This window comes from Falco cherrug, chromosome 8 (genome assembly GCF_023634085.1).
Source record: "Falco cherrug isolate bFalChe1 chromosome 8, bFalChe1.pri, whole genome shotgun sequence".
Taxonomy (NCBI): Eukaryota; Metazoa; Chordata; class Aves; order Falconiformes; family Falconidae; genus Falco; species Falco cherrug.
This window is the reverse complement of record NC_073704.1, coordinates 43,023,421-43,051,191: the sequence shown is the minus strand read 5'-3', so window position 1 is coordinate 43,051,191 and position 27,771 is coordinate 43,023,421.

Genomic DNA, 27,771 nt, shown 5'->3' with positions numbered 1-27,771 from the left:
ACTGCCCTTGCCCGGGAAATGGGAAACACTGCCATGAGCTGAGGTCTGTCTTGAAGGAGAAGCAAATGAGAAGCCCCAGGTAAGTCTGTGTTCAGAAAAGAGACGGTGCTGGGAATGTCGGGAGCGCCTTCCACACCCTGGGAACCCCCACGGCTGTGTGCTCAGCAAAGCCAGCTTCCTGGCATCCCCCTCCAGCCAAGCCTGGGATGCTCTCCCCCAGCGCCTCCACCCCGACGAGCCTGACGTGGGGCTGTCACTGGGATGAGCTGGGGGGAGCATGAGGCAGTGCTGGCACCCCCTGTCCCGTGCAGGGTGCCCTGGGTGGGACCCGTCCCCTCCTCCCCAGGGTCCGTCCTTCAGAGCACACTGGGAGCAGTGCCCCTGTTACTGCTTGTAAACACCGGGGAGGGAACACAACTGTTCAGCATGTTCAGCAGGGCAACTGAACTAGAAATACATACTGTATAAACAGAGGAATATATCAATTTATGTTAATTTTGTCTGGTTAATTTTTAACAGCTTTTCGCTATATTAGCTTTCTAGGTTGTACTATATGACTTTCCGGTATTATTGGATTGACAGGCAGCTGGCGCAATAATAAAACTGCTATTCCCATATCTGCCGAGGGCTCAGGGAGGGATGAGTACAAGACAGATATCTACCCACTCACCATTTAACGTGTACCGCTCCTCACTGAACATGCAGATGGCATGGCGGTCCCAGATTTCATTTGAGTTAATCTAATCCCTCCACTGCTCCCACTAGAAAGGAGGGCATTAGCAGCCATATGTCAACCAGATTTGTCAGATTATTCATTACAATTAATTGCTGTTCTCACTTAAGGCCTTTAAGGCTGTGAATTGCTCTGAATTCTATTGCAAACACAAAATTATGAGTAAAAGACTTTAGCCCTGTCATTCAAATTTCACGCTGACCTTTATCAGCTTTTGGCTTTTCCATGGGTGCTGGGCTGAAAGCTTTCTAATTGGGGCTCCATTTCTTCCTCGCTACAGGTAAGCTGTCGGCCAGATCTGGCACTGCAACCGGCAAGACAAGAGGAAAACTCGCAGGTCCCAGCAGACAGTATTTAACTGCCAAGTAATAATGCATTAGGAGGGTAATGAAACGAGCTGGGTGTCATAATGACCCAATATACTAATTAAGCCTCTAAATACTGTAGCTTTTTAAGACATTTTCTGTCCTGGGCAGACTTTTTGGAACTGCGTTTCTCTTAGCTTTGTTTCATTAGCCAAACTCTCTTGCAAGTTATTACAGATGATAGTTAGAGACGAGCCAGTCTGGTGTTCCCGCAGAGGGGAGCAGGGCTGCCTGCCCACACTGTCCACGCTGCCCACGCTGCCTGTGCTGCCCGCACTGCCCATGCTGCCTGGCTCCAAGGGCTGCCCAAGGAGGAGCATCACACCCAGCCCATGGTGGCCGAGGCACCCTTGATCACCAATAAGTGCCCGGCATCACGCTGGCCCTGCACAGCAGGCTGCCCTGGTCAGCAGCGTGTTTTCAACCTCCAGCAGCGGTTTTGTCAGATGCTTCACAAACCTTGACATAAAACTTGTAGGAAGGATCCCCTGAATGGGATCAGCTGGCAATTTCTAGCCTATCTTGCTTATTCTGCCACATTTCTGCTGGACAAGCAGCCCAAGGACTGCGTCTGTGGTTGCACCTTTCCCCTGCACTGGAGAGGGATAACTCTCCGGTTCTGGGACTGATGCTGGGCTGTCCTGCCCCTCTGAGAGTGGCAGACGCGGCCTTCAGCCCCTTAGATACAGCTCCTCGCCTTCATTGGTTCGCTTGGCATAATTTTCCAGGCTGAAGGGCCACTAGTCAAAGCCTAAAAGGAAAGAAATGTAGTGAAGAACTTTTTTGTGATCACTCTTACAGGGTGAGCAGCATCAGCTCAGGTTGGTGGGAGGAGGGGAGAGGGGACTGGTCCTACACCCTGGGGCTCTTCTTCACCTGGAAGGGTGCGTGGGCTTTGCTGGGAGCATGGGCTGAGTCCTGGGTGGGAATGCCCCAGGGTTTCTCCCAGCTCTCCCAGGTGAAAGTAACCACCCTGAGACACGCTGACATTTGTCTGTAAGAGCCTGTGCATCCTCCCAGGAAACAGCAGAAACTTAGAGTCTAGGGGAAAAAAATGCCATTTTTTGGTAACAGCTCTGCTCCTGTTAACATTTACTCTGTTACATCTGGAGAAATCAGCTGCAAATTCTCTCTCTCCCTCTACCAGCACCCACACCTGTAAACTGAACTGTAAACATGCTCCCTGCATGGTCCCCTTGGAAAAAATCTGGTGGCCAATTGTTGTTGCAAAGTGATGAATTTAAAGTGACTGGTGTGTACCCAGTGTTACAGGTGCCGATGGCCCATCCTTGCTGCCTTTCCCTGCTGCCTGTCCCCATTGCCTGTCCCCTCTGCCCATCCCCTCTACTTCACCCTCCAGCTCTGCGATGCCTCTCCCACCTCCGCTGCCTGAGGCAGAGCAGCAAAACCCTCTAAAATATTGGAAAGGGGTATGCACCACGCAACACCCAGCAAGGCAGGGACTGAAGGATTGTCCACACTTATTTCACAGCTGTAACATTGTCAAAAACAGGTAGTTAATGGCATCACATCTCCCATTTAATGGACCTCTTGCTAGACGAACAAAAGCCGTCACTCTCCAGCTGAGAGTCCCCTTGTGTGCCGTTAAGCTGGCTTCTAACTTTCCTCCAAGAAAAAAAACCTGCTTAATGAAGGGAACGTGTTGCCCTCAATTTAACTTTTGAAAAGTTAAAAGCCTTGGCTGCAGGGGGCTGCTGAGGCACCGGGGGGAGCAGCTGGTGTGCTGGGATGGCAATGGGGATGCAGGGCAGCAGAGCCCCCGGGAGCACCGTGCGGATGCAGCGATGGGCAGATGGCTCCCACGTGGGGACAAGAGAGCAGGGAACACAGGCAGAGCCAAGGCAGGGCTTCTGCTCCTGATGAAATGGCAAGGGTCAGCTACAGGGACCCAGCTGCCTTGGGGAATGATGCTACCTGCAATGGAGAGACACACAGGGCCGGCTTTGGTTCTGCTATAGCTGTTGTCATGCATGGTATTCATGGTACAGCCAGGAACAGCCTCTAATGATCCATTTCTTCTGGGCTGGCATTGAAATAGGAAAATCAAACCTCAGCGGGGAAAAGGTCCAAAAAGAGAAAACCATAATTAACTAATCTTCCCAAAGCTCTGCCCCAAGTTACCCTGGCCAGCACCAGCCCCTCCCTTATGCTCATGACAGCACTTTTGGGCTGGTTTTGGACCCAGCATCTGCCTGCCTCCTCGTCAGGCACCAGCTAGCCCCCCTCGGCTGCAGGCTGAACGCTGTGAACCAAACGGCACGGCCTTGCAGGCTGCTGGCTCCCCACCTCCTGGTCATTTGCTTTACGAATTTATCAATATGATGTGCCATTTGTAGGAAAACCTCCCTGCACCTCTGGCTGGGCCGCTGGGGGGAATGTCTCGCATGGCACTTTTTAGGGTTTCTTACACTCTGAGAAAGACAGACATATGTATGTATGTGTATATTTATATGTATAAACACACATTTATATATACATATATATAGGTAAATGCCTTTGCGTCTGTGCATGTATATAAACATCCAGTTAACATATATATAAAAATATAATATATTTTAAAAAGTATGTATTGATGATCAGCAAATAGACAATCTTATGATCTGTAAGTACTTTGTATTCCAGTCTATTCTCCACATGAAGTGTTTGGATTCACAGTCTGTAATCTCACATCTCCTGCCAAAACATCAACCTGAATAATGTCTATTTACTTTTAAATCTTGCTGAGAGAGAAAATTTACAATTCATAGAAAGCGCTGCCTACCATCTCGCTGTGTGACGCAGGGCTCCAGGCGGGCACGTGGCTGCACGCACCAAGCGAAGGCACTGCTGCAGCGAAAGGCAGCCAGGGCAGATGTTGGGGCTGCTGGCGAGTGAACGCATCAGTGGGGGCCAGCAGCCCCACGGCGAGGATGCGGGGGTGCATGGGGAGCCCCGCCGGCACAGCCGGGCAAGGTGCGGCACGGGGCGATGCGGGCAGGGGCGGGTGGCCAAAACCCGCTGCACAGTGCAATATCGGCCAGTGGCCACTGTTATTAAACATACAATATCCCCGCATGGAGTGATAGAAGAAATGATATAAAATTTCATATACCTAACATAGTGTATAAACAGGGTAAATCCCTATACATTTTAAACCTTCAGCAGTCTAAAGGTTAAAGCCTGTCAGCTGGATTTCACAGATTCTAGGAAGGAATGGAGAAGTCACGCCAACTCCTCATTGTATACCAGTGATCAAACATCTCCTCATTACACTTCAATATTGTTGCCTCTAAAGGTCACCATTGCTGAACATAATCACACAAAATCAAAACTGCAAACTTTATATATCATAGAGGTAGTAAATAGCTCGGAGGTTTATTTTCTGGTGCCTGAACAACATTCTGAGCCCATTTATAAATTCCTGGGTGCTGTGGCATGAACCAAGCACATTTGTGGTGACTAACAAAAGCTTCAATTAAATCAATTTCCTGTAAAAAATATTCAAAATAATTTATTAGGTCAGTACCAACTGGTCTAATCAAGAAATTGTTCCTCAGTAACTTTAATTTGCATAATTAAAAAAGAATTTTGATTGTTTAAAAAACCAGCAGATTTTTAAGAAAATTATTTCTAGGTCAGATTCCTTGAAACACTTCATCCTTGATGCAAAGAGGATCCCAGAATTTATTGAGAGGTTTCTAAGATGTGCTATAAATCCTGGATCACTCCATTATTTTCCTATTCACTGGTTTTACTCAGCATTCATTTAGCCTGTCTGCGCCTCCGAGCCAAAGGCAGAGCCTAATCCCCAGCTCACAGGCAGGCTTGTGCCTTGGAAAAGCATGCCCGCTTCTTCCACCTAAATGAAAGGCCAAAAATTTAGATCGGGGGCGGATGCTTTTTCAAGCTCAGTCAAGTAAGATATAGGAAAATTTGTACCGAAAAGGGAGACGGATAGCTAGAATAAGCAATTTTACAGGAGGATGGGTTCATGGATGAAAAGGAAAATTTCCAGGAGCTAAAATCAGTGGCAAGCCAGTTGTCAAATTCAGCCCAGGGCAAATATGAAAAGGGAGAAAATGTAGACCAGAAAGATTTTGGCTATTAGGTTCAGCCAACTCAAACCAGGGGGGTTTTGTCCCTAAGAAAAAAAAAAAATAAACCCAAGGAATTTTTATGTAGACTTAAATGGAAATTATTTTATGCCAGCTTTCAGCTCAGCCCCTGAACTAAACAACTTGGACCCTTGGCCAGAAGGTCAAGTTCTGATGCTGGAACGTGTCCATAGACAAAGCCCAGGCTGAGGCAGCCCTGCCATCCCACAGGGATCTCCCTGCAGTTTTCCCACCTCTGGAGCAGGAAAGAGGATGAGGCTGGACCCCTCTGGCTCCAGACAGCATCCCTTTGGGGACAGCCCCCTGTTCTGCAAAACCAAATGGGAGCATGGCTCAGTCACCCAGCCACACACGTGGGGCTTTAGCCACGTGGCTTGAACACTTTGAGATAACTTTCAAGTGTGTGTATTAAAAGCTGATTCTCAGCAGTTCATTTTAATCATTGTATAGCACCTGACTGGTTCGTTTCTACAGCTGGAGGGCTTTCTTCCCCTTTTTTCCTGAAGGATGCTGTGCTAGTCTTAAATATGCGTAAGTCAAAACCTGACCACCACCTGCTAGATTTCTTCCTTTGCAAAGTAAAGACTCAAAGGAGATGAAAAGTCCCATTAATCAGACTATCTCCATTCTTTTTGATATCTAAATCCGTGCCACCAGGCTGTCATTCACTGAGCAGAATATTGCAATTGTCACTGAAGTCCTGGCATTTTGCTTCTGTGCACAGCAGTATAGCCAGGCTCCGTCGCTGAGCTGATGCCAAGCAGCAGTGGCACATCATTGATGTGCTTGTGACAGCAATGAAAACACCCAAACCTGAAAGACGGATACAAACAGCACGTGTGTCACGGGCTGCTGCAAAAGCAGCTCGTTTTAACATTGCTCCACTAATGAGGCCTCATGCCGGGTTACAAGGAAGCCACCTGCAAAGTTTGTGTTGATGGCGGGATGCTGCTGGCTATTCCCCAGCCCTCCGTATTTCCCCTGTAACCCAGGTTTCCCCTGTACATTGCGGGGACTTGGGGAGCTGATCGTTCACGGCTCAGCTGAGTGACCCAGGCTGCAGTGCTGAGCTGCCCGCACGGGAGCTTCCCGCAGGCGCCTTTAGGCTTTGTTACAGCTCCGCTTCTGTCACGTGCAGTCTGGGTTTGCCTAACGAGTGCAGTGAGATATGTTTTACCAGAGTCCTCCTTGGTACAGAACCACTATTTCACTACTGGGTGCATGTCTTATTTGTACAAGAGAAGGAAAATTCCTTGGTTTTCAGTACTTTTTATACATTTTTCCTGCAAGCCCTGGGCCCAGCCTGGCACGAGCAGGGCCCGCGGGGGCAGAGCCTCCCGTGGAGCTCAGCACGGCCGCACCTCTGAGGGGTGCCTGAGCATCACACCCAGTAACTCGCACTGCTGCCATCCGTCAGCCTGAAGAGCAGCTGCACCCGCTCACAACGCACCGGCTCCTCCTGCCTGTCCTGCTTTGGCCGGGGACTCTCACAGGTTGCTTTGCCCCAGTATGACAGATCACAGGCTGGGGGTCACCAAGCTGTCTTCTCTGACTGTCGCTGGACTCACTGCCCAAGTGCCAGTGGCGGCCATGAGTGGTTTCACTGGACTGACTCGTCCTGCCCCTCCACGGTCGGGCTGCTCCTGACCCCAGTGCCGCTGTGCTGCATTGCTGGGGTGTATCCATGGGGCACCCTGGTCCTCAGGCCAGCTCCTGACCAACCTGCTCCTGGCCACCAACACATGTTTAACTGTGCTTCCCAACCCCTTCCCCTCCAGTGCTGTGCTGGTTTTGGCTGGGACAGAGCCACTGACATTCCAGCTAGCTAGCTGAGCAGCTACAGATTTCAAATAGATATTGGAGAACACAAAAAAGCAGGTCTGTGCGTGTCCGCATGGGTTTTAAACCTCAGCCCTGACTCCCTCAGCACATTTTGCTGCTCAAGGGAAAAAAAACCCTACACCTCTTTGCTGTTATCCCAGCAATTTAGTACCAGTTGGGATCCTGCTCTCCTTCCGATGCAGCTGTGGCTCCAGTGGAGCCTCCTTTCTCACTCCTGCTGCAGTAGAAGGAGCGAAAAGCCACGGGGAAGCCCAGGAGGATCCCTGCTTGGCACAAGCAGGAAAACACAACCAAAAAGTCACTTGGAAACGACAGGACACATCCCCTGGCAGTACAGTATGGAAATGCGATGCCTTTGTACAGCACAATGAGGGCTGAGGAGTGTTACACCAGCAGCGGAAACACGCTCCTGCACAGAATGCCTGAGATGAGCCAAACGGGGTGCCAGGAGACCCCCCAGCTGTCCCCCGCAGCCAGGTTGTTCCCAGCTCACGTGGCCATCTCCAGTCCCAGGCTGGGGCAAAGGGCTGCCCTGCTGGGTCAGGATGCTGAGCATCAGGAGCAGCCGCAGCAGCTGGGCTGTCACCAGGAGCAGGTCCCAGTGGGCGGCCAGGACCTTTGTTTTCCCCACATTGTCCCCCGTACCTATTCAGTCGTTAAATAAATCTGCTGTGCGTCGGGTCTGCAGCACGCTGATATGAGAGGCGGTCGGTGCCGGTGCTTGTGTTTGTATGGGTGAAAGGTTTTATATCTGCTGTTTGAAAGTTAAACACAATGCAACAGTTTGGTAAATAAAGACGAGGTTTCTTGTTCTCTGTCAGCGAGGGACAGGAACCTTGGGCAGGCGATCCCCTGCCTGGAGCCAGAAAGAGCAGAGGGGGAGCGGGATGTCCCCAGCCGTATGTGAGCAGTATCAGTTAAACGCACCTTTTTCTGCCTTTACCAGATTTACACCAAACTGCATGAGCCCAAGGCTGGTTGTGTGCAAGTGATCCAAAAGCGGCTTTGCCTGGCGTCCTTTTGGCCGGGCACGGGGGTCCCTGCGTGGGCAGCAGTGCGGGCCCTGGGTTGCACCCTGACTGCAGCCCCTCCTGCTCCCCATGCTAGGCGGCTGCGCAGGCTGTGCTGACGCAGGAATCGCCCCGTGCATTTTCCACGTGAAACATCATCACTGTTTTAAAAGTCCCATTAAGAATGGCAGGGACCACTGGCAGGAAAGCTCCCGCGTGAGGGGAAGGCGATGAAATGCACTGGAATAAATGGCTTCATTCAAAGTGGAGCTGAAAAACACTACATTGATCCGATGGTTTCAAACAGCTTTTCAATAGCAGTGAACAGTGGCGTCCTGCTGAGTTCAAAAGATGGTCTTGTCTGGGCTGAAACAAGGCCCTTTAAACATTGCCATCATTCAGGACGTTTCAGACACACACTCTTTTGCTGCCTCCCTCCCCCTCTCCCCTGTGGAAACTTCCCCATATAATTGATCTTTTCAGGAAAAGAGAATAACAGACTTGGGGTCCCATCTTCTTGCAGTGGGAGTCAATGGGAATTTGGCTAATGACTCTCCCGGGAGCAGAGCAAGCCTTCGATTTCCAATAGGGAAGCAGCTCAGTACTCCAGGAGAAGGTTTAATACAGTACCTGGGCTGCAGCGGCTAACGAAGGGGATGAACTCCCCTCCTTGGGCAGCCTGCATGGCTCCGTGCACTGCACCAGTGCCAGGGACCAGCATGTGCCGGGACCATTCCTCTGTGGAGCTTCTGCCATCCGGGGTAGGAGAGCACCCTGTCCCCCAGAGCAGATGAGCACAGGGCAACGGGATGCTGAGCGCAAGGGCAACCCTGATGCACACCCAGCAGCTCAAGCCCTCAGACAATTCACGTTTAGAAATAACCTCAATTTTCTTCTGTTCCTTTCTGAAGGACACGCTTTCAGCACCCACCCCAGCCAGTGTTCGTCACATGCTTTTCTCATGTTCTCCACCAATATGCTCTGCAGAAAAGTCCAAGGCTTACCAGGAGCTGTGAAGGCTTCCCCCGGGCTCTGTGTCTGGCTGCTGCCCATGGCACAGACCCACCGGCACTGCCAGCTCTGGGGGGCCACGGCCCCCCGTGCACTAACTTCTCCTCGGCTGGAGAAGCCTCTTGACACGACGATGCCACCATGGCACGAACTCTCTCCCGGGTTGAAAAAGAGGTGATTTCATTAATTTTTCTGTTGAAAGCAAGGAGGTGACTTGAAGAGTAAAGTGCCAGCTAATCTGTGCCAAGAGATGCGGAAACAGATTTCACATTTTTCCAGGAAAACTGTACAACAGTTATTTTGATCGATACACGGGCACTTCAGAGCTGGTGTGTTATGCTGGTGCCATACAAATAGGTGCTTTGCGCAGATTTTGCTGCTTTTTACCATGACAAAGGAATCAGGTTCATATGAATAAATCTGTAACTAGACCACACACGATTATTAGGCTTAATACCAATTGTCCCTCATTAATGTTTCAGAGAAGCGATTAGCATTTTGAGGCAAACAAGGTGTACTTACTTAGTGGGACATGACCCAGCTGTCATTAAATTATATCTGTGATTAATGATCTTCAGAGGCAGAGAGCTTAAAGTCTGGGCAATGGCGAACAGCCAGGGAGGAAGGGACGTCGCAGCCAGTGGTGGGATGGATGCAGGGGCACATCTGGTCTGGACCTGTGGCTGCCAGCCAGGATAGGGTGGAAGCACAACCCAGATAGCTGCACAAGTTAAAACAAAAAACATTTCCTTAAGGCAAGGAATGGGGACAGCCCTAAAGCAGCCACCCAGCCCAGTGCGGCTGCCCCCTGCGCCCACCACTGCTATGGCCATGGCCCTGAGAGCACCAAAGGCACCTCCAGCCACGCTGCTCAGTCTCCAGACACCACTGTACTGGTCTCAGCAGTACGGTACAGGCACAACAGGACCATCCTGAGGTGCCCAAGACCAAAATCACACTTCCACCGTTTTTTATACCTATTCAGAAAGGTCTATATATATACCTATTCAGCTGGGGAACTGAGCACTGCTGCATGTGCCTGAGCTGTCACGCTGCGCCTGCCTTCCTATGGCATTCCCAAACAGAAACCAGCGTCTGTCTCCACGGATTTTGGTAAAAACACTGAAACCGTTTGAAAAGCACCGTGCCATTTGGGCCATCCAGTTCCTGTCTTCTCTCCTCCTCCTGCACCTCCTATTCCCCTGCAAGATGACCCCCAGCTCCATTTCAGCACACACACACCCTTTTATATGTAATTACTTTGGAGCAGCGCCGGTTGCTCATCCGTCACCTGTGACGGGATGTGAAGTAGCACAGTCCCTGCTGAGCCCCCATCCCAGCACCACCCTGATACCGGCTGTGCTTTGAGATCTGTTTGTCATTCACAGGGAAGTGGGATCCCTGCCGAGATCTCCGCCTCACGAGGTGGTTTTGGCAGGGCAGCAAAGAACCGGGCGGCTGCGAGGTCTCGGGCGAGCCTTCGCAGGACTGACTGGTGCTGGGGAGGGTTAGAGGAGCCTGCCCCGGTGGGATAGCTTGAACAGGAGGGATGCTCGAAAACATGGGGCTGGGGGTCAGCAGGTGCTGCCTGGTTGCTGGCGATGCTCCGGGAAAGCTGAGTGTGCTGGTGGCGGAGAGGATCCTCTCCCATGCCCCAGCTGGGCTGCCTGAAACACCCGCTCTGCCCTATTTCATCTCAGCACTTTGCACAGCGCAGCAGGGTCCCCAGCGGAAGGTTTGCAAACAGGGCACGGCGCTGCTCTGCCCCAGCCTGAGGGGGCCTGGGGGAAGCGGGGGCTGCACCTTCAAACCGCAGAGTGCCAGTAGCGCCTTCCCGTAGCGCCAGGTGGGACCCCAGGAGGGCAGACATGCTCACCCACCGCCCAGGTCGGGGTGGAGAGCCCATCGCTTCGCAGCCAACACGCACCATTGCCAGTGTCTGCCTGGGCGAGCTTTCCGAGTCTCAGACCTCCAGCTTCTCATGGAATTGCATTATTTACAGAAAATCTTGTAACTTATTCAGCAACTGAAGATTATTATCAAAAGCAGTTGAGGAAACACAGCGGAGAAAGTAATTTTATAGCTAAGGAACATGTAAACAGCAGAGGCCAGGAGTGAGTGTTGTGAACAGACGTGGCCAATGGCTCATAACAAAAGTTAAAATATTTAGAGGGAAAAAAAAATGGTTTTTTCTGCCAAATTTTCATTTAATTAGGGATTGTTTGGGTTTTGTTCTTTTTAATGCAGTTTGTTTATGGCTGTTCATTGAGAAGCATCATTGTCATGGCAACAGGCAGCAAATACACTGGGTAAGTTGCACAGAGTGCACCGGTCCATCCGCAGACATGTGTCACTCATGTGCCGAAGGCGGAGAAGGGGGGAGTCGTAACAGAAGAATGTTAAAAAGTCTCAGAACAAATTAGGATTGTAAGTGGTGAAAGCTGTCTGTCTGTACTCACCAAAACACTTTCTTACTCTTCCCCAACTTTTTTGCAACACTCATACGTAAGCATTGAAACAACAGAGGGAAAATTAAATGAAGCTGTGGGAAGAATGCTGAGTTTACCATCTGATTTTGATTTATGTATTTTTGTGGTAAAATCAGATTTGCATTTTTCTTGCTGGACAGACTTTGCAGACACTTAGCAATGCAATCAAGATTCATTGTCTGGTAAAAAATGCTCAAAAGTGTCTGCCCGTTAGGTTTGCAATGGGAAAACAAGCTGAAAAATGCTGGGGGTTCCTCTGGTTTTGTTTATTTGTTTGTGGGAGAGAGAACGTTATGTGCACTATGAAAGCTCCAGGGTTGAAACAGTTAAATAGAAAAAAACAGGCATTGGAGGGGACAGCTGAGAGAGCAGGCAGGGGTGGTGGGAGGGAATGGTGATGGTGGCAAGGGCAGCCACGGCACATGCCAAGGAGCTCCATGCAGCACCCGCTGCTCCAGCTGGGCCATCCAAGTGACAAGGCTGGGGGATAACCTCATAATTCGTCCATCACATGCAAACAAGAGCTCCAAGGGGTGAGGTTCAGCCTTGGCATGCGTTCAGGGACTTGACCCAGTCAAGCCTCTTCTGCTCTTGCTGGGGATGACATTGATGAGGGAGGGAGAAGGTACAGCTTTGGTAAGCACCCCCCAGTTTTACAGCGTTTCTCTGTGACAGGAACCCTGATACATGCGATAAGAAGCAGCAGACAGGCTCGGAGCGACAGGTCGTCGCAAACATTGGGCAGCATCCTCATGCAGGCATTCCTCACCGCCATGGGTATGATGCTCCCTGCGCAGCCCCACTCGCCTGGGCAGCCCCAGCTGGACCCATGTGAGTGCATGGTGCCCTGTCCTGCCCTGCCGCCCGCGCCCCTGCTGCGATGCTCCAGCATCCGCTTCCCTTCTCCCGGGCTGGGACCGCCCTGCTGGGCCCTCGGGCAGTGCTGCTCCATCCCGTCCCCTTCCAGACGGGGCTGGAAGCTTTTTCCAAAAGTAACTTTTAGCTTGACATGGAACAAAACACACAGTTTTAGTCTGATGAAATGCCAAAAATCCAAACTGAAAAAACCCCAGCAATCTAGTTAAATGCAGAGGTTTGGTTTATATATTTTTTTTTTCCTGCCTGTGTTTCTATTGATGTCTCTAATTTCCAGCTGCAGCTTAGCATAGCACTGCACTGCCTTACACCTCCTTTGCTTTTAAGCAAGTGTTGCAGTTCACAGTATCACCCATTCAAACACCATGTGATACACTCAGGGTCATTCTCACTGCTAATGAAGTGAGGGAAAATTTGCCATTGACTTCAGTGGATCAAAACCTTCATAACTAATTTACAGCTAATTACATTATTAATATCTGAGCTCCTTATAACATGTCCTAAATTGCAGCAGCTGTTTGAAGGGGTGCTGGTGGGACCGCGCAGCATGCCTTGCTGCAGGATGCCTGGCTGCAGGCACAAGAGAGCAGGGGGAGGTGGTGGGTTTGTGTTCGGCACCACTTACATCACGTGGGCTTGTCTAAAACCTGACCTCATCATAAGTTTAATTTCCTTTCTGAGGACAACTGCCTGCCTTTGCCACCAAAACAGTATCCAGGCATGATGCTTTGCTCACGAATGCACTCAAAACTGATAAGCAAGCTCCCAAAGCTTGTGCTTCCAGGAGGAGTTCTTATTCTACGCTGTCCCAACAGGCTGGAGGTGCACCATGCCTGGCGAGGGGCTGGCAGAGAGGTGGAGATGGGGACGGGGAGGCTGGGCAGCCCCTGTGCTGTGGTGATGGCTGCAGTGCCGTTGGGGTTTTCCTCTTCTCCCCAGGCCCAGCGTCACAGGGGAGGAAGCGAGAGAAGCGGGACTGGAAAAGGCAGAAGTGAGCTTCATGTGACTCAAACCAACATCCCAGCTGGAGATGACACACCGCTCACCAGGGCGCATGTGACATCCCCGTGAGGAGCGGTCGACACACCAAATCCCGGGATGGAGCGCAGCCCTGACTCCTTCCCAGCAGAAGAAGCGGTCCCAGGCATGGCAGAGGCAGCCAGCTCAGCTCTCGCTGTCCTTCGGGAGCCTCAGACCTCCGCACAAACACTAATTAACTTCACCTCGAACCCCCCGTGGGCACATACACCTGGAGTTACCCATCTGAAAGGGATGAGGGGTGGTACCCAGGGGGAGGTGACCCCAGGGTGGAGCTCCTCGTTAAGCCGGGGGGGTCTGCTCCGGTTTCCTCTCATCCTTCTGGTAGGGCACAGCCTGCATGACTTCTTTTCATGAACAGAGCTAAGACTGAGAATGTGGCATACCTGGGACGCAACTCCTATCTATTATTTAAAAATGTCCTAGTCACAGAATTAATTAACATCTCTTTTTTCGCCTCACTGCAGCAGATCTAGTAAGACAACTGGCACTTTGACAGATGACTATGGATATTTTCCTATAGAGACATAACTTGAGGGGCATGTGTTCTCGTTTGCGAATTGTTTAACACAACTGTACCTGGCAGGCACCCAGGAAAGGGAAGGGCAGGAGGGTTCAGGTGGCAGGCACTGTGATCAGGATGAGAGGCTACCAACGGAGCCACCACCAGTACCACACACCGGTGCCGTTTGGCACTGTATCTTCACACGAGGCCAAAACGCAGCGTAAACCCCAGCTGCAGGGGTGAAGTACCCATGGGATGGGATGAAGGACCCGGAGGCAGCAAAGCAGGACTCTGGGAACGCAGGCTGGGACTGGGGAGCCAGGGCCATCCCTGGTGTCACTGAGCACACAGAGCCCATGGGATCCAGTGTACACACTGCTTAAAAGGGACGAGGGAACAGCATTCCTATAGCATCCAGAGAAAATCCCAGTGGAAACAGGAGATGCTTCCAGCTGGGAGCACCTCTGTGCTCTGAACAGCTGGGTCAGGGGCAGCATTACCTGCAGCAGTGCGGCACAGGGGGAGGGACAACGACTGACAAAATCACCCCTCTACGCCCAGCTCTTGGGTTTTGCCACCTCCAAGCAAACCAAAGCATTCACGGGCGGTTACTTCTCCAGCACCAACTCATAATGCTGCACATGCCAAAACCCTGGACAGACTCCACTGGCCATCCTGTTCTGTGAAGGCATCGCCAGTGGGACACATCTGCGGAACACTGGGCAGCGGTAAGGCACAAGTCTTCTCCTCCAGAGGGGGAACGGCCCATAATAAGTCACAAGACACAGAATAAGATATGAAGGTCACTCACTTATGCATGGAAATAAATTATATTGTACCATCAACTAAGTTTCTTCAGCCAGTCATAAAGCAGAATACCGCTAAGTAATTTACTTGCAGATGATGGTGATAAAACACTCACACTCCAACAAATCAAAGGCTGCCACGCCACCCGAGCCCCCACGCTGTACGTGCTGGTGATGAATGGGGGAGCCCCTGACCTGCACCCTCCTATCCTGCCCGCCGCCTGTGAATGCCCTGGCATGTGGACCTCTCCCTGATGCCAAGCCCCTTCAGTATGCCATGCCCCAGGTATTGAAAAAAATCCTAATAAAAGTAAAATATATCAGTTCCTTCCCACAGTAACCGACCATTTCCCAACACAAGCCCAAGAAGCGATTGCTTATTTACAAGGTGCAATTACAGGGTTGATGGGGTTTTGTCACTTTTTTGGCACCCCTGTCACCTCGTGCTGAAGACACAGAAGATGGTGCTGTGGAAAAACATCTGGTGACCGCACTGCCAGGCTCCATGTCCCGTGCAAAGTGCGTAAAGCTCAGATCTAATTGCCACTCTCAAATGACCCTTGAAGCTGCAGCCCAGCCAGGGCAGCCAGCACTACAGCCCATGCCTGAAACGAGGTGTGACTTCTTTAATGATGTCTTTCTCCTGACAAGCACAGTGAAATTTCCTATCTGTAAGACACTTTCTCTTGTGATAAAGTTCAGGTGCCATTTTTTTCTTCTAGAAAACCTGATACACCCGCATTTCTGCTAAAAGTAATAAAAAGTGATTATTTTGTGAGGCCACGGTTTCATAGGAGAGATACACCAAACAATACCTCCTTTAGCATGTATGTAGTTAACATACAGAAGGAAGCAGCCCAATACCCCGTGTTCTTAAATAGAAGGTAAGGCAAAGCAAAACCGACGAGTGTTAAAATAACAGGGCAAAGACTGCAGCAAGGTTACGTTGCTGAGAGGGTGGAAGCAGTCTCTAGAGTATAATTGGTTTTAAATTGGAGGCCTCTACTTAAAACCCACAGGAAATAAGAAGGGTGAAAAAGGTAAAAATTGCACAACTGTTATATTACTTTAAAAGACAATCTAATTTCTCCTTCAGAAATTGCAGTGGTTTTTTGGAAGATGTCTTTGACAAAAGATGTCATAATTCAGGTCCATTGCTGAATGAGAGAGTGGCCAAGAACCCGGAGTTTTATTCAGCTGAAGTGTTTCTGTGAGCGTGCTGTAGAGCTGTGGCATTTCACCAAACCCATTCAGCCCGAGTCGGGGGGGTTGAACGTGGAAATACAAATTACAACAGGAGAGACCCCCTCAAGGCAGGTGCTGGATGCTCTTACTTGGAAAATATGCAGAGCAAGAGCATGCTGGGGTGGACGGCAGAGGAGCCCTGAGCTCTTTACACCCACCCGTGCCCATCCCACCGCTGCACAAGCAGGGTGGGCACCTGCAGGCAGGACCAGTAGAAGTCCTGCACCGGGCCCGTGCTCAAATGCTGCAAATCCTGCTGGCAGAAACTGCTGACACATACAGTGAAAAAAATAAAATGTCTCCTTTCTCTTATCCTCAGCCTGCCCGGCTTGCTTGGGCTGGGGTTTCCTCCTTGGTTTGTCACAGAGGTGCTGCATGGTGGGGACGGTGGGGGCTGGCCACGGAGCAGCAGTACATCTATGAGGGGCCGGATGGTGATGCTGTGTTTGCTGCAGAGATGTTTGGGCAGCACCTTTCAACCCATGACTTCTACCACCCCCGTCAAGCAACACAACCCTACTCAACCCTATCCAACCCAACCCCAGCCACAGCCCCAACCTAACCCTACTCAACCCAACCCAACACAACCCTACTCAACCCTATCTAACCCAACCCCAGCCCCAGCCCCAACCTAACCCTACTCAACCCAACCCAACCCAACCCAACCCTACCAACTCCAGCCGCAGCCCCATCCAACCCAATCCCAGCCCCAACCCATGCCTACCACTTCATGCAGCAGCCCATCACAACATGGTCTGGATTTTAGCCTATTTCTCTAAAAGCCAGAAAACCCTAAGAAATACAGGGGATGACACAAATGAAAGTCGATTCTCCCACACACAGTTTAGAAGTTTTCTCTTTTTCTGCCATCTGTAACATTTAGGCTCTTTCTCAGAATATCTAATTCTACAATTTTGTTTGGGTTTTTTAAAAAGAAGCTACACTCTCTACATCTTACCTTGTACTTGGGCAATATCATCTGATAGGACAGTGCAGTTTTCACCAGGGCGCGTTCAGGCCTAGTGTGAAGCTAATTTCTGATGTTACTATTCTCTCTTCCCAGGTAGCAAAGGAGCAGGGCAGATTCTCAGAGACCTCAAGTTTTTACTAATCTCTTCCAGCAACAAATGTACCAGCCATGACAGCAAAGTTCAGCTACAATGTGCCAAAGCGTTTATCCATACTCCACAATAAAACAGAACCTCAGTAATGCAGATTTTCTGTAGACTGAGAAGTCTTCTTTTACACTTGAAATGCTGTTTTGTATTTCCATTTTTTCAGTAACTTACTAATTTGTGAGCTTAGCAGGAGTATGCCCTGTGTCATGTGTCTCAACTGCACCCCATAAATATTTAACACTACTGGAAAACAATAATTTTCTAACTCAAAAAACAGTGTTACAGAAATTAAACAATTGCTAAGTGACCACTGTGCTTTTTCATGAATCCCATCTACTTTATTAAACCGAGACATGCCAAGATAGCCAATTACAATGCACTAAAATGTACCGTCAACTGACTGGGAAAGGCTATTATATTTTCAGCTTCTGTGTAGTTCAATGAAAATTAGAGTTAAATGTGTATTTTGAATGCAATGGGTTATTACTATGAAGTTAACCATACCATTACTTTTTATTGTGGGTCGGTATATAGAAGTTTAAAGGGACCCTGACAGAGAGGAATAAATGAGGCCAGCCCTCACTGCTGCCCCTGACAGTGGGGTACCGTGCCGGGCTTAATGCACCCTCCTGAAGTCTTCTCAAATTGTGTCACTTGTAGAATTTGCACTTGACTTCTGCAAACATTAAATGTTCTTGTCACCGAGAACTAATTAAGAAATCTGGACCACTATTGCTGAGCTAATTTTGTTCAGGTTGACTGCATGTTCAAATCTGACTCTAGATGCTCATCTAATGTATACTGTGACCAACTATTTCGGTTGGATTAAGGTAATTACCTAGCTCAACACTTTTCTGATACATTTTATAGTAATGGAATCCGAAGCTTTTATATGCTTCTCCATCTTCACTTCAGAGGACTGGGAGTGTGAAGCTGTGCTCGAGGACGGAACAGCCAAAGCCCAGCTGATCACCAGCTCACAGGGCAGCTCAGCTCGGCTTCGGCTCCCCAGGTCGGGGGGCAGGGAACCAAGTGCCGCCTGAAAGGGCTTTATTTTCACAGGCCTCAGAAGGAGCCTCACCACCGGCAAGGGCGATGCAACCTCCTTCGGATTTAGGGAACCGGCAACTCTGTGATCCAGCAGAGCGGGTCAGGGGGCATCACAGATCCCCTGCGCCCTTCCCCAGCCACCGCTCCTTCACAGCACTGCAGTGGAGGCCGGAGGCAAGTGGGGTCACGCAGTCCTGGACTGAGTAGGTGCTTCCTGGAGCGTTAAATCCTTGCCTCACTGTGGCAGGCTGCTGCCTGAAGCATCAGGCTCCTCTCGTGGGCACAGAGCTGCCAGGACACATGGCCAGCATGCCGCATCCGACCAAGCAGAGGCTAATACCTCAGTGCCCTTGTTCTGGGCATATTACAGACACAGTCACCACAAAGGAAAAGTTCCATAATTCCGCAACACCTCTGATGTGCCATGAGTGGAGGAGCCAGGTCTGTGGGCAGAGGTAGTACCTTCCACATGACCACAGCTCATGTCCTTCAGACACAGCATCCTTCACCCATTTACCATGATCACATCTCCAAGACCACAGTCCTACAACTGCTCACCATGTTAGTCCCCGTGGTGAGATGTAGGGATACATCCTATGGACCTAGATAGGGAGACAGGATATTCCACCACACCAAAACACAGGCAGCCAACAGGAACTATTGGAAAAATTATTGTAACTAAACCAAACCACAGACCATTTCAGAAGGTGGCAGTGAGCAAACACACATGTGACATGTGGGACACCAGTGTGTCCTGCACATGAGAACTCCCCTCTGAAGGAAAAGATCATCACAGCTTTGCCCCCATCTTGGTGGAGGAGGTTGGCCAAAAGGACGGGAGGAAGGTCCATCCCAAAGGGCATGCAATGGGATGGCAGACCCTGACCTGGGGAGAAGGGAAGAGCTTCCCAGTGCCGAACCTGGCGTGAGGGTGGTGGTGGCTGCTTGCATGCGGCTGGAGGAAGGACTCATCTTGGGAAGACACCGAGGACACGGCCATGGCCCTCCAGGGCATATCACCCAACCTACACTGCAGCTGGTCTGCAGAAAGCTCCAGGGCTAACCTTGCCTGCTAACAAAAACACTGAAAAACAGAAAAGCTGTTTTTCATGAACTACCATTTGAAGGGATGGAATTTCTTCCCAAGAGCATTTAACCCAGGAGGTGCAGAGCCACCACACCGTGACTTCCAGCACTTTCTCACGTGCAGATAGACAGTTACCCCAGAGCCTTACAGCAGCCTGCTCCAAACCAGTACATTGTGGGCTGCAATGCAGGTCTCTTACTGGAGAGGAGCAGGTGGGACATGGTGGCCCTTGCCTCCTCCTCATATCACAGGAGAAGAGATGTCAATGTAATGAGGAGAACAGTGGGACTGCTGAAGCAATGACAGTATTTTGAATTTGTGGACCTCCTACACACCTTGTTTCTATAAAACATCCAGTCTCTTCCTCTTTGTTCTGCTGAAGTGTTTTATTTCCACCTATTTAACGGTTTATGTCAGAGCCTATAAGTGTCTTTGTTTTGGGCACAACATAGAACCTTGTTCAACAATTTGGGAAGGGGAGGATGATGAAAGTATGTAGGCATTTTTTAAGCAACACTATCAGACTGCCTTTATTGTATATTTAACTGTACATTACAACCACACTGAAGACCCCATAGTTATTTTTAGTTAAATTAGACACTGTGCCAAGATCAGAGCTTTCTCCAAGAAGAGGTTTTAAAGCTCAGGATTGAACGCCTTGGCATACATCTCGCATGCTCTTTAAGACATCCTGTCACTTACAAAATAATCCTGTAATCTACTTTTGCAGTCAATACTAACCACAACACTTTAAGAAAAAAGGGTTTAAGTGAAAATCATGAAAACAGACATGGACTTCCATTTCATAATGTCATGGTAATGAGGAACAATGGAAATCTGCCCGTTCTTATTTTCTTCAGTCTTCTGGGTCTTCATAACCAAAGAAGCCTCTGGTGGGGAATGTCACAACATTCGTGCTGATGTGGCTCCAGCTGACTAGCAGAAAGGCTTCTGGTGTGGCCTGAAGGCCATGAGTTGTCCCTTCTTTCTGCAGCCAACTGCCTCAATGCCCTGGGCTGTCTGGAAATGCACGCAGCACCATTAGACAATAGATCCAGTCAGCATCCTCCTCCTCCTTGTGCTGCTGCCAGTGCAGCCTTGGGTACAAGTTTGGAGTTACCTCTGGTTTTTTCCTGCCTTCCTCAATCACTGGTACTTTTTGAAGTGCAGAGATACCACACACCCCAAACCTTCACAAAGATAAAGGTAATTGAACAGGCTTTGGTAAGATAATTAAACAGTGCTTGCTATTTCAAGAACACAAAGGGAGCCCGGCCTTCCTGAAATCAGGCATTTACGTTCTTCAAGGCATTAAGCAGAAATTTATCTGCAGACTTGGTATGCCAAGACCTCGCACGCAGTCAGCCCACATGTTCTCACCTACTGACACAGCCTATAGGGAGAGCATAACACCTCCCAATATGGTCTTATGCAAAAGGTGTGATTTCATTAATCGGTAAGAAATCCTCCCACCAAAAGAGCTGGCCTGGATGCTTTGGTGTGCAATTTAACAAGGCACCAATGGCTTTGCATTGCATAAACTTGGTGAAGAAGATACGTTGAATGTCTCCTGCAGCTGGAGGTCAGCTGGGTGCTGCAGCAGGACGCGAGTGGCACAGCCTGTCCCTCGCCCTTGCCAGACATTCCCCTTCATGGACAGGCAGAGGTGGGGTGACAAAGGTAAACTCCCTTAAAATACTGTCATGTCCTCAGTGCCCTAGAAAGGCTTTCAGTTATTTATTACAGCTCAACCCACCAAGGGTGATGAAAGCACTCCCATGTTTTTAGAAGATGGCAGGCAGCTGCCTGGAGAGCTGCTCCTGCTGTCCCACATGTCCCAAGGCAGACTGCATCCAGAGCATCTCAGTGGGTCCGGCAGCAGCCAGAGGGCTCAAGTGCTGGACGGCGAGCAGCCGGTGGCTTTCCTTGCTGCCACCAGCGCTCCCCAGCCCTTGCCTGCTCTGGCCTTGCCCCCCAGCAGCTGATCCTGTGTCAGACCCAGCCCTGGTACAGCCCTCCTGGTGCAGGAGGGTGACAGAAGACCCAAGGAAGCCCACATCATTGCAACTTCATCACTAACCATTAATTTCCTGGGCAGACATGGAGGTGGAAAAGAGTAAGATGGGGGATGTCTTGAGAAAATTGCTAAAGAAAGTCTCAGAAGCAAGAACCCAAATGCAAGCAGTGTTAGGCTTGCAGTTGGACTTGAAGATCTTAAAGGTCTTTTCCAATCTAAATCATTCTATGATTAAGCCACTACTAGGGAAATGCAACAGATCTCTCTTGGGAAGCAAAGACCTTTGGTCTGTTGAAGAGAGACAGAAGGGCGGCCACAAGACCTTTCCATGCTCCACAGCCAACATGCTCAATCAGATGAGCTTCGCCTTCACTCCCCTTCAGACCTCAGCCTCCCTGTTAAGCCGCTAACAAATGCCATTTATGATGGTTCTTTCTGGGATGTGGTTGCCTCTACCTCAGGAAATTGTATTGAGCTTATTCCTCATACGCCACAAATTGGGCAATAACTTTCAGTCACTACCCATGAACTAGACTTGAGTCAGCCAACTAGAACTGAAAGGTCCTCTAAAGCCCATTACCAGCCTCCTGAAATATCCAGTCTCTAAATGGACTTAGCACATGAGACACAGGAGTGCCAATATTTATTAGGTGCTCACGCTGTTTTCCTGATCAATTTTAGCCATGACCCGAGACGTGGTGTGCAGCAATGCAAAGCACAAGCAGCCAGAACAACACTGTCTTCGCTGAGGTTTATTTGCTGAATTGAGGTACTATATAGCCGATCTTCAACTCCTGTAACTTGCTTCTTGTCCATTGCCCCAGCAGCAGGTCCCCGGGAAGGATGTCCCCCCAGCACACTTGGGTCTCTCCTCCTGGCTTGCACAGAGGCGATGGGCAATGCGCAGGGGAGCACAGAGCAGAGGGTCTCGGGCAGCAGCCAGCGGTGCTCGCGCACGTGACCCGCAGGCGTTTCTCAGATTACGTGTCCCCCTCAAACCTAATTTTAAAAGGATTTATTACAAGACATAGACCAGCACGGCTCCCGAAGAAATCTATCCACCTGCAAGAGAACAGGAGCCCTCCACCACTGTGTCATGAGCGGGTGATCAATACTGACTGAAAACCAGGCAGGCTGGACCGTGTTGCTTTGTCTTTGTGCAGCCATTACCAAGAGGAGGGACACCTTATAAATGCATCACTTTTCTTCACATTTTTTTTTTCTTTCTGTCATTCTGTGATTAGAGAGAGGGTACAACTACAATTTAGCCCTTTGGTAGAATTTACTTCAGTGATTAAAATAACTGTGGAATTAGCGCAATTCTAACATTATTTTTTATCTTGAGTGGCAGAAAATCATTGCTCCTTGGATAATTCTTAACCTAACAGAATGACCTCTACGAAATACATCCAAAAGTTTTACCATTTTCCCCTTCATGCTAATTTAACATAGTCCAATTGTTTAATCTTAAACTGAACACATTCCAAATAAAGTAACGCAGTTTACAAGACGCTGTAGGAAGTAATTAGGTTGCAAGTTCTGGAGGCTTTAATATGGTTGAAATTATATAACTATCTTTGCATTCCCTGTATGGTTCTATTAAATGCAGTAGGCATTGATGTCGCTAGCTGTCAGGAAGCAAAATGAAAAATAGTTTTAATAGCTGCTCTTTGACCTGTTTTATATTTTATGTCAATTATAACAGCACACAACCATGCATAATTATGAAGCATAGATGCATTAAAATGTACACATAATTTGTGTTCTTATGGCAACCATTGCATTAGGATTTAGAAAACAAACGGATGACTTCCTATTGTTAAGTCATCTTAATCTCAAATACGCAAGAGTTTTGTCTGTCTGCTCGCTTTGTGTAATTAAAAAAAAATACTCGAGACAAACAAAAATCAGTGTGTAAATGTACATCTGCCATCTGCCCCGAGTGTCAGACTGCAGGGAACAGCACTCGCCACCGCTGCCGAAGTGACGCAGCCGTGCACGCGAACAGTCAGGGCTGGGGTTTTAAATGATCTGCTTCATTCACGGCAGAAGTTATTTGCTGGTCCACAGAAGATCCGCGACAGCATTTCAGCTTCAGCTGGGTCTTAAATAGGAGCAACTGTTTCGCTGGCTTCAAACGGGGGCAGTCATCCTATCTTTTGAAGCAAGTTGATAGAGATGAAAATGCCATCTAGGACCTAAAAAAATGTAATATGTTAAACCAAAGCTGCACAGCTAAGTGCCTGAGTTTGAAGGTGACTATTTAAAGTATCGTCCTCAGATCTTGTTCCCAACACAGAAAATGCATTTATGTAAAGCAGAAAACGTAGACGTGTTCATGTTACGGAAAAAAAAATCATCGTAAAGCTTTCCCACAGAGATGCTCTGAAGTGAAGGAATCTGCTTCTGCACCGTGTTCCAAGATACCAACAACAACTGCACCACATGTATTTTCACATCTTTGAGGCACTATTAGCACAGATAATGAGCCCATGGGTTTATTTCTCTGCTTCAAGAGGCACCTGGCTTACCTGAGGGACTGAGCTTCCTGCCTGCAGCACTCCCTCTGCGCTCACTGCGTGCGTTGCCGTGACTGCCTCCCCTGCCCCTTCTCCCCTTTGCCCCAGGACTGGGGTGAAGCTCACACTTTGACTGCAGAACTGATGCTTCCAAACGCTCTTGTTTCCAGTGCTGGCACACAGCTTCCCCTGGCTTCTGCTGTAAAGGCAAGTTCACGGAGTGATTTTTTTTAAAAAAAGAAACCTGTGAAATCCAGAAAATTCATCCTCTGCAACATCGAGACATGCCGTATTTTTACTTTAACTGGAAACTTTCTTATTGAAGTCATCTGCTCGTTTCACCATCTGCAGAAGGTTGCAGGAACAGACCAGGCACTGTGACAGTGGTGCCAGTATGGCACTTAGTGTCCCCTTAGACACTCTGGGTTTGCAGGAAGCCCACCTGAAGAACAGAGAAATACAAAATGCACCCGTAAGGGCACGCAAACATCTGCCTGGCAGCTGGCCACCATAGCCAGCTCCACCGCTGGCCTGGCACAGGCAGGGTGTCGGGGTCCTGCCTCAACAGAGCCACCCATGTGCCTCACCGCTTTATTGGTGTGAATTCAGGTCTGAGGGGGAGCATTTAGAGACCACCAGAAACTCCACGTGCATGGCAGAGCTTCCCTGGACACAGCTCAATGGGCCCGCGCACGCCGAGCAGAGCTGGCACGCCGCGCTGCTGCATGACCTAGCGCATTTAAGCCCAGATCGCAGTTCCATTATTTGAAGAAAAGTTGGCAGATCAAACATCTTCTACATCGATTCTTTAATAATGTATCCTTGTGCTCTGCATACCAAATCCGTGCCTTTCTGAAAGAGTGTGTGGAGTTTCATGGAAAACCATGTCTCGCACACAGTCCCCGAGGATGATTTTTTGGGGTGCCTATGGGTATCTTCCCATTTCGATCTATTTTAGGATGCTACCTACAGAACGGCAGAGGTTTCATTCATACCCGCCAGATACAACCATTCATTTTGCTTACCGTTCGGAACAGGTCAGCTGAGTTTACCAAACTGCCCAGCAGGAGGAAGGAGCGCTGCCTAGGCAGGGCGTAAGCGAGGGGCAGCGGTTGAAGTTCTCTTACAGAGCTGCCCTTTGCACGGAGCCGTCGGGGCTGGGCAAGCACGGCAGCACGAGTGATCCCTCCCGGCCCAGCGTGCGCTGAAGCTCATGTCCCAGCACACGGGCTGTCTGTCCGCATGGTTCCCACACGGCTTGGAGGCTGATGGGGCAGGGTCACCCACCCTGTGCGATGCTCTGGGATGAGCTGTGGGGCTGCAATGCAGCTTAAAGCTAATGGAGGTTTTTTTCTGAAAACACTTTAGCCCTTTGAAATAAGGCAGCTCCAGTTCAACTCCGTGCAGTGCGAGGGATGCATTCCTACCACAGCTGGCCTCTGCCCAGGAGCAGCAGCACACGGTGTACCTAAAAGCCAAATACTTCCCTTCAAGAATACACCAAGAGTCACAGGATGACAAGACTGTGAGAGGGAAATGTGCCATGTGACCTACTAAAAGGTCTTTCCCCACCCCAAAACAGGCACACTTAAACTGTAAGGGCAAAATACAGTGTCCTCCAGCGCCTGACCGGTGCCCCCAGACCTCCTCCCACAAAGCCAAGTGCAAACATGCCCCGTAGCTTACTCAGAGTGTGCTGTCACATGCTGTCACCTCCGCAGCTGCTGAAGCCATCCTTTTGGATTCACACCAAGTATGAAGACCAAGCAATGAGCACAGCTCTCTGCAGAACAGAGAGCTTCTCCCTTCACCCAAACACACTTCTGAGCAAAGCCACGGACCCAACGTGCCACTTCCAGACAACAGGTATCTCTAAAAAATCACTTCCCTAGCAATGCTCTGCTGGTTGAGCGCACCACCGTCCTGTCAGTGCCTTAGCATTCGTTCTGGCTCACTGATTTCTCTAATGGTATTTCTTTAGGAATATATATATATATATTTTCAGAGCCTGGCAGAAGTTTTACGTGGCAGAATTTCAAATGTAGAACATGACCTGCAATCTGGTTTCCACTTGCCTACGTATTTTCTTTATCGTAATTCTGGTTAATATAGTATCTTGGAGACCTACTAGTTGCAAATTCTCATTTTATTACGTCCCTGGCTGCTGCTCAGCCACACGCGTGGGCTGCGGCTGTTCAGACCTGCGGTATTCCTACAGGGGACAGAGCTTGAGCTCAATCCCACCAGCTGCAGGAGGATCCAGGACATTCACCCTCAGCAGCTACTAATCTATTTTCCCCAGGTCTTTGTATGGGCCTCCTGCCTCTTTCCAGTAACCTCATGGTTGGAAAATTCCATCTTCAACACAAGAAACTCGCCCCTAACAGTTCCCAGGCACGAGTGAGCTTTCAGCAGAAAAGCAGCTTAGGGTGTGGGAGTTTTGTTTGCTTTTGGTTTGGTTTTTTGTTGTTTTTCTACTAAGAAGGAAAGGGAACTGATTTATGGATTTCCCTTAGATTTGCTCTGGTTTACACTCAAATATAACTAAGCAATCTAAAAAATAAAACTAAAATTGAACTCTCTAGGCAGCCACTGACACATGGGAACCACCACTATAGACACAGCACGCTTCCTGTCTTTAGCTCTGCGTGTGGATGATGCTGTCACCTGTGCTTTCCTTGCCTCTCCTGCCTGGGTCCCCGCAGGCAGCGAAGGCAGCACCTGAAGCACAGGGAGGGTACCACGGTCATGCTGGTGGCTACCACATCCCTAACACAACCGTGGCAGGTGATGTGGCCAAACTTACTATTCTCCCGTTCAGCAGAAAGGTGGAGAGCTCTTGCCAGGGGGAAGATGCAACACTGACATGGACCCTCTATACCAATCTTCATCCAAGCAACACAGAAGAATTGCGAAATATTTTTTTTTGCTTAGGTAACTTTTAAAAGGGGCTACCCTGCTCTGTTTCGTACAGTTTAGGAAGTTTAAGAATATTACGCATAAGAGAGGCGAACAAGGGAAACAGGCCAGTGACTGCAGTTAGTAATTAACACTCAGGGTGAATGAATTTGGATGAAGATTTCAAAAATACTCAAAATAAGCCTAGGAAAAAAACGACCTTCTCAGTCCCATTTCATTTACACTGCATACACAGCTAGTAAAGAGAGTTTAAAGTTGCACTTCTTCAATTAAATCTTCAGAATCAACCTGAAAAGTTGCACAAAACTGACATCCTGCCTGGACTACGAAAACTGCAAAATAATTATTCCCTTCCCCCCACGCTCTGAACTGAACAGTCGTTCTGTTATTTACGTACAATTCATTACTCATGATGTTAAAGCATCACCTATTCTCTTGACAGCAGGTTTTACCACGATCCAGAGGTAAATTCGGCTAATGCCAAATGGTAGTTACAAATCGGACAAGTACCTGGAAGTTTTACCCCTGGGGGGCTGGCACAAAGACAACTGCATCCCACACACACACACCTCTGGCAGACACGGGAGGGAGCAGCAGCAGTACAAGGTGGAAGAAGCACCTGGCCACACGACTGACATCGATGCCGATTTTATTGGGGTTTGATATGAACAGGGCTGCCCAGCACTTAGTTTACGAAGTGGTAAGAGTGAACTCTCGGACTAAAAACCTCCAGGGAAAGGGAGGTGATCCAATGCCCAGAAAGCAAGTGTTCTACTTGCTTGCCTCATCTCACGGCCGGCTTCTTGCATAAAAACCCGGCAGAGAGCACAGAGGTGAGCGAGGAGCTCTGGTCAGTCACGGAGGCGGCTGCGGACAAGAATTCTGCAGGAATTTGGAGCTTGTTGCTGTGGCGGAGGCAGAACTTCCCTGGGTTATTTGCTTGAAGCAATACCTTTGCTCTGGTGGAAGCTTCGATTTCAGCTCTCCCCACCCCACACTGTTAAATTGTCACATACGCTTGTAAAC